Source organism: Pelophylax lessonae (assembly GCF_965119305.1).
Source record: "Pelophylax lessonae genome assembly, chromosome: 1".
Taxonomy (NCBI): domain Eukaryota; kingdom Metazoa; phylum Chordata; class Amphibia; order Anura; family Ranidae; genus Pelophylax; species Pelophylax lessonae.
The window spans coordinates 504,235,765-504,242,714 of NC_138768.1; positions in this window are offsets into that span (position 1 = coordinate 504,235,765).

A 6,950-nucleotide genomic window follows, 5' to 3' on the forward strand; every position below is an offset into this window, starting at 1 on the left:
GAGCTGGTGACTGTTAGTTACTGCTCTCTGCTCACTGAAGACTGAGAACTGAGAGATCAATGGTCTTTGATCCCTCGGTTCTCAGTCTTAGTAGCAGTAGGGGACAGATGCAGCATTGGACCGATCCTGCATCCACCTAGGTGAGTGTGATTGTTTGTTTTTTAACATACCAAACTTCTCTTTTAACCAACTTCCCCAAAAATTATATTAATCCTCCCTGAAAGTACAATTATTAAAGCTGATGATTGAGTTATTTGTAACTTACCTTCACCTTGCACAGATTGTTCATTTGGCAGAGTGTGCAGGAGCTGAGTGATTACATACGCCTATGAAGAACAGAGCTGCAGTATTAAAAACAAGAGAAGTATGTCCCTGGAAGTCTATGATGCTCACCATACACTATTCTCTAATTGTGCAATCTCCTTTAGATCTACCATCAACTACATCAACTACAAGGAAGGACAAATTGTGCACACAGAAAGGACCCGGAACTGGAACTAGGATAAATGTTAAGAGCAAACTCTGCTCAAGATAGTAGTGGAAACCAGTCGCCTTGGTGATAAAGGACAAAGGCATGCAGGAATTTCCCAAGAGACCAGTTGGTCCTCTGGGGCTGGCTATTTGACTGAGAATGATACGAATACAAGAAAAATGACTGATGCCAAAGGCTTTTGTACAAGGCCTACCAAAGTCTGGAGATGATTTGGAACCCCCTCCCATCAGATGTAATGTGAGTGGGCAGAACATGAAGGTGGAAAATTTCCTTCATAAAAACAGGAACATGGGACACTAAGGAAAAAAGTGTGATTTTTTTTTTTTTTTTAAACAGTCTACAACCACCCAGATGGTGCAAACTTTGGAATGTAGGAGGTGATTAAATGTACATTTATTTTTGTCCAGGGTCCAGCAAGACCAGAAAGGACAGCCTTTTGGAGTTCATGAAAGGTGTTTATTGTATTTTCAGGCCAAATATTGGAATTAGCTCTCTTCCTAACAAGAGCTATATTGGGCACAACTAAGGTGGAATAGCTATTAAAAATTTGACAATTATAATTGGAGAAGCACAAAAATCTCTGGGTGTACTTGAGGCTGATGGGTAGGGGCCAACCCAACCTTGCAGACAGAAGATACAGTACATCCTAAGAATGGCACTTCATGGACAAAGATGAATTACTTTAGTTTTGCATAAGGGTTGTTGGCACAAATCCACTGGAGAATAGTACAGACATGATAATGAAGGGATAAAATATGATAAGAAAATACCAAAATATATGTAGCCTCTGTTCAGTGGACAAGTCTGGCTCCTTTGATTTTCAGATAGAATGATGTTGGGGTATGGTGCCGACGGGGCTAACCACAGGATCAAATTTGGACCAGATCACCAGGAACCAGACATAATTTGCTTCCTTTATGGTCTGCTTATGTCATTACTGTATGTTGTGGTTGTTTCTCAAATTTGGCCACAAAGGTGGAAATGGGCTTTAAATTACATTACATGGTGCATAATGTCATATTAGGCAAAGAGGACTTTTCTTTACTCAATTTCAGTCACTTAATCTTTTCCTTGGTCTCCAGCACTAGACAAGCATTATTTATGGACTTGCCTTTCTCAGTGTTTCCAGAGCTTTCAAATTTTCATAGAAATGTCTACTGGTCTCACAAGATCAAATCACTTGGAGGGTGCCAAATCTACATATTCATCTAAGAAACCAAGCACTTTCTTTGTATGTTATTGCCCCATTCACACTTTCATTCTAAATGGCACCCCAAAACAGTGTGACTTTGCCATGATAGTCATCAGACCGATTGGTGCATAAATCGCAGCAAGACAACATTAAAAATTCTGTGAAGCTTGTTGCCTAAATAAGGGCAGAAGCTTCTTTTGTGCGACAAATGTGCATAGGGAAGCCCATTGAAGGGAATGGGCTGCCCTATGCATAGCACGCAGAATCAAGTGAAAACTCCTTACCACAAACCACAAACGAGAACACAAGTTCCTGCTAAGCAAAGTATGAATGGGGTCTTAGGGCACTGATACGTTTAATCTAAACTCTAAGCAAACAAGCATGTATTTTTGAGAATATTGTATGGCGTGCTGTGGGGGCTGTAGATGGGCAAAAAATGTTTGATCTTTTCGTCTCATGTTTATACTAGCATAGGAATTTTTATGGCACTAACAGTCTTATTCCTAACTTTCAACATAGAAACATGCATATTCCCTTGCTCTTTGATTTTTTGGGAATATGTATGATGTGGCGTTAAGACTCCAAATTAGCAAAACATATTTCTGATCTTTTAAATATATTGTAATGAACCTTAATTCACTGTACATTCAGTTTGTTTTATGTTTGCATTAAACCAGCATGCCATTTCTTTTGAATTGTTCTGCTTACCCATATACAGTACATTAATTCCTTCTGGAGCAAATACATGATACTTTTTCTGCATATCTTGGTGTCTCTTATTTGAAATCTATTTTTCTATCTAAAACAGCCACAGACATCAAAGCTGATCACAAACATCAAGATTGCTATGCAGCAGATATATATAAAAGAAAAAATATTGCAAAACCACATTGTTGAGTGATTTATTTAAGATGACCGATGTAATTATTATTAATAAGTTATTCATTTAAAGTGAGCGATGTATTTATCCATAAAAAAATGTAAGTGTACCTGCGTGTGTCAGCCTAATGAACATGATTAAAACCAATAAAGTTTATTGAAGAAAAAAATAAAAACAATGAATTTATATGTATGCTCTAGAACAGAATCAAAATGAATAAAAAGACAAGACACCCCAGACCACAGACTTAATGAGAGCTTATTAGTGATTGGTTTGTTACTGTGTGCCATAAATTATTTAAAGCAGTGTGTGCCATCTATATACTGTATGTGTTAATCAACGTATATGATGAGAAATGCATAAATCGATCCCACCTTGATATAACCAACGTAAACATGTATAGTGCATAAAAAAGGATTATACATAGGAGAGAAAATAATAAAGGATAAAAAAATAGATGGTGAAATGGAAAAAGAATGACACAGGAATGGTTTAAACAGGAAAGAACAAAATACTGTAGTAGATAATGTCCTATTCAAAACTCAGACCTCTAGATATATGAGTGTCCAGTTTAAAAATCCAAAATACCTCCTTCCTACACTGGAGGGAGAATCCGTCGCCACCACGGACAGGTTGATCTATCTTCTCAACAATTTGGACACTGAAAGATTGTGTATTCTGTTGATGAAGAGAGTTAAAATGTATGGCCAGACTAGTATTGTTGGTCCTGATATCTGAGAAATGGTCCCTCATTTTGTCACTTAAACATCTCATAGCTCTACCCACATATTGGATGTTGCATAGATTGCAGGTGACTAAGCATATAACACATTTGGTGTTACAATTGACCAACTGTGTAATGCCATTGGGAAAACCATTGAAACATGAAATAATGGTATGGGGTTCTCCCAAATGATTGCAGCAAGAACACCAAGGTTGCTATTAATCTCACTTCATGCACACGGGCCTGCTTCATGATTTGCAGCTTATGGATCTTTTCCTTTGACATTGCTCCTAATTCCAGGAGATTTATGTTTGGTGATTTTTTTTTTTTTTATTTACATCCATAGCAGAGCATAGTGATATAGCATAGCATATATGTGATAAAACACTGGAGCTAATCATGTGATTTTGACATAAATTGCATTATAATGGATATACATAGTTCATTAGGTTTACAAAGACTGAGGTCTATCAAGTTCAGTCTATATGCTGTCCATTTTAGGGCTATGCTGTCCATTTTAGGGCATACCCCAATTTACTACATGCCCTTCCTTCAGTTATCAGACAGGAATCCACCAAACTATGGTCGATGCCATCAATAACCCATCAAACAACAATCTTTTCAGGAGTCAATAGTCAGCATCAGATGGTTTCATAGTGGTTTGACTACTCGCTGACTCCTGATAAAGTTGACTGTGGTTTGATAGATTATTGATCAGATCAACCATAGTTTGCTAGATTCCGAACTAAAGATTGAAAGAAAAACTTGATGTTTATGCTCTAAAATGGACACCATAAGCCTCTTACAACTCTTGCTGCTTTAGTTCAGAGGAAGACCAACAAAACCCCCATGGAAAATTTGGAACAATTTTACCACACGTAAGGAAAAGTTTGTTTTAGCCCAAGGGAGAAATTTGAATAACTTGCTGGAAAAAATATTATTTTATTAGTCTTAAATAATTATCTTGTGATGTGATTTGGTTTTGTCCTTTACCCCCCCCCCCCCGCCCCCCTTATTTCAGTCCTAGCTGAACACTCCCTGTTTCTTTCATATTCCTTCAGTAAGTCTTAGTTCTTCACAGAGACAGGGCTTTGGAAAGTTATTGTCTTTTTACAATTCAAAAGACTGGAGAAACAGAATTAGCTGAAGAAATATTGTGTTGATTCAACTTCTGTGTCTCTTTGAGAAGTTAAGCTGCCTGTGGTTGGTGTCAAGTCAGCAGGTGACAAAACTGTCCAGATGGTGTGAGACAGTGTGGGTCTAAGGAGGCTTGTCAATGCAGAAAGCAGCATTTGAAACGCCATAAATGGAAAACCATTACTATCTTATGAAGCAAAGCACAGTGAATCCACTCTTACTGAAAGCCTTAGCCTTTGTACAGTCCTTGGGATAAAAAAATGAATTTGTCAAATCCTTAAGCTGGCCTTTAAAGTATAACTAAAGGCAAAACTTTTTTTATAGTTTTGGTTAGAGTGCAGAGGGGTTAGAACATATGTCAGCTGATATTGCTGTCTGTGCCCCCATTAGGGAGATTCAACCTCTCTATTTGTCCTGTTTACCATTATCATTTAAAGTGAAAGTAAAAGAAAATCCCAAATTTGTTGTCCCCAAAAAAAGCAATAGAGGGGAAATCTTCCAATGGGAACACTAGTTCTTTCTGGTGACATTGGGGTCCCCAAGGAATTCCCTTAATTTGCACGGATTTCCTTTCACTTCCTGTTTGGCTATGGGACAGGAAGTGAAGGGAAATCTCCCCAATGGGACACAGATAGCGAAAAAAAAAAATTGACAGGGGATACAATCCTCCCTTGCTCTATCCAAAATGAAAAAAAAAGTTTTGCCTATAGTTCTACTTTAATATTTTTAAATATATTAAAATGAAAGTAAAGGCTAATATAAGTCGGCTTAAAAGATGTTGCTCCCTCGCCCCTCATTCCTGTGCTGCAGGTTTATCAATAAAAAAAATGTATAAAAAGAGATTTGTGTAAATATCTTTTATTTCAGTTTCTATGTGGTCACATGATTAACATGCTGTGACTCCCCTATGTCAGAAAGTGCTTGACAGTGGGGCTGAATGCACAGAGTCGTAATGTCACCTGCTGGCTTCCGTTGACCACCTGACCTATATACACAGATTTCTTTTACAAACAGTACGCCGCATACAGTAGATATGAGGGGGAATGCAATGCTTTCTTAAGGATTGATTTAACTTCACTCCAAGGAATATTCAGTAACCTGAAAATTATCTTGTATTTATTCCCTGATTTGTGCTTTTCAAATTGCTTTTCACAGAGTTATTTTGAGTTCTCTTTTGTCTTCATTGCGTAGGTTATGTTATGCTACTGATTCATCAAAAAGTTGAACCCTCTAGTTACACATGTCTTTATACTGCAGTCTCCCATATCCTATTGACTACACATGTGATCTATATTTAACGAATTATATGACTTTGGAAAGCATTGGCTGAACCATTGGTATTTATGTATGTGTCAAACTATAAAGGCCTCATTCACATGGCCATTGAGGCTAAATGACATGCAGGCAGCCCATCTAAATAAGTAGAGAAGCAGTGGCTACATGGACACTTTGACAGGTGTGTGGGTGAGCGGCCATGAACGCACACTGTCTGTCTATCATAAAAGCTGTGTTATTCTAGCCTGACCAAAATGGTGCATAATATTTAAAATAATACAGTCGGTTCAGTGTCTTCAGTTAGTGTCTTCTGCCTTTGCAGAATGAAGCAACGCTCATTAACTTTCCCATAGCATTTTTGAAACATTGAAAAAGCATCAAGTAAACTTGTTTAACACCTGTGAAAGTGTTGCTTTTCTAGGGGGGAGTGTTTAAGGGGAAGTAATGTAGAGGGAATTATATGCTTTTAAGCGTTTTTAGGTTGTGGTGTGATAGCAGACATTTTTGTGATTAATATACTTCGATTTCTTTGACATTTGGCTTGGTCGAGCTCAAGATGATGAAAGAAAAATTGTCACAGTCACTTGCTGACACCGACACATCTTTTGAAGGCCCGGACACTTTGCTGATACAAAAAGCTTAGCCACTGGCAATAAAGCTCCTGCCTGGCACTGTAAGTATTGCTGGCTGGCTTGATACTTTTGCCTACACACAGAAGCAAATGGTGTTACCACATGGCTGCTATGTACAAGCAGGAAGTGGTTGGAGGTGCTCTGTCCTAGTTCTTTATTATACCCCAGTGCATTCTGGGATACAGAAATGTTCACTGTTTCTCCCCCAATTCCCAGCTAACACTTTAAAATGCTTCACTAATGGGCATGGTTAAGACACAGTTATGGCGTGCTACTAATTAATGGAGGTGGCAATTCCTTCTGAAAGTGACATGCTGCCTAGTCTGTAATACAGCACAACACTATTACACCTGTGTGTACTGCATTGTGTGGTGGCTATTGTAATATTCATGCCAGGCATTGAAGGACAGTTAAGAGGATTTAGAAACACTGCTTAAATGCTCTACTAGCCAAATATATTGTGGCTTAAACACATTTTATTGATGTACATGTGAACAAGCTCTAAGACCTGGGTACAACTGTGTATAGTGTGACATGTTGGGGTTTTGTAGCTTAGTGGTAATGCCAAAACACTGAGTTTCCTCCAGAAGTAGTTTTTAGGGCTTAACCTGTACTTC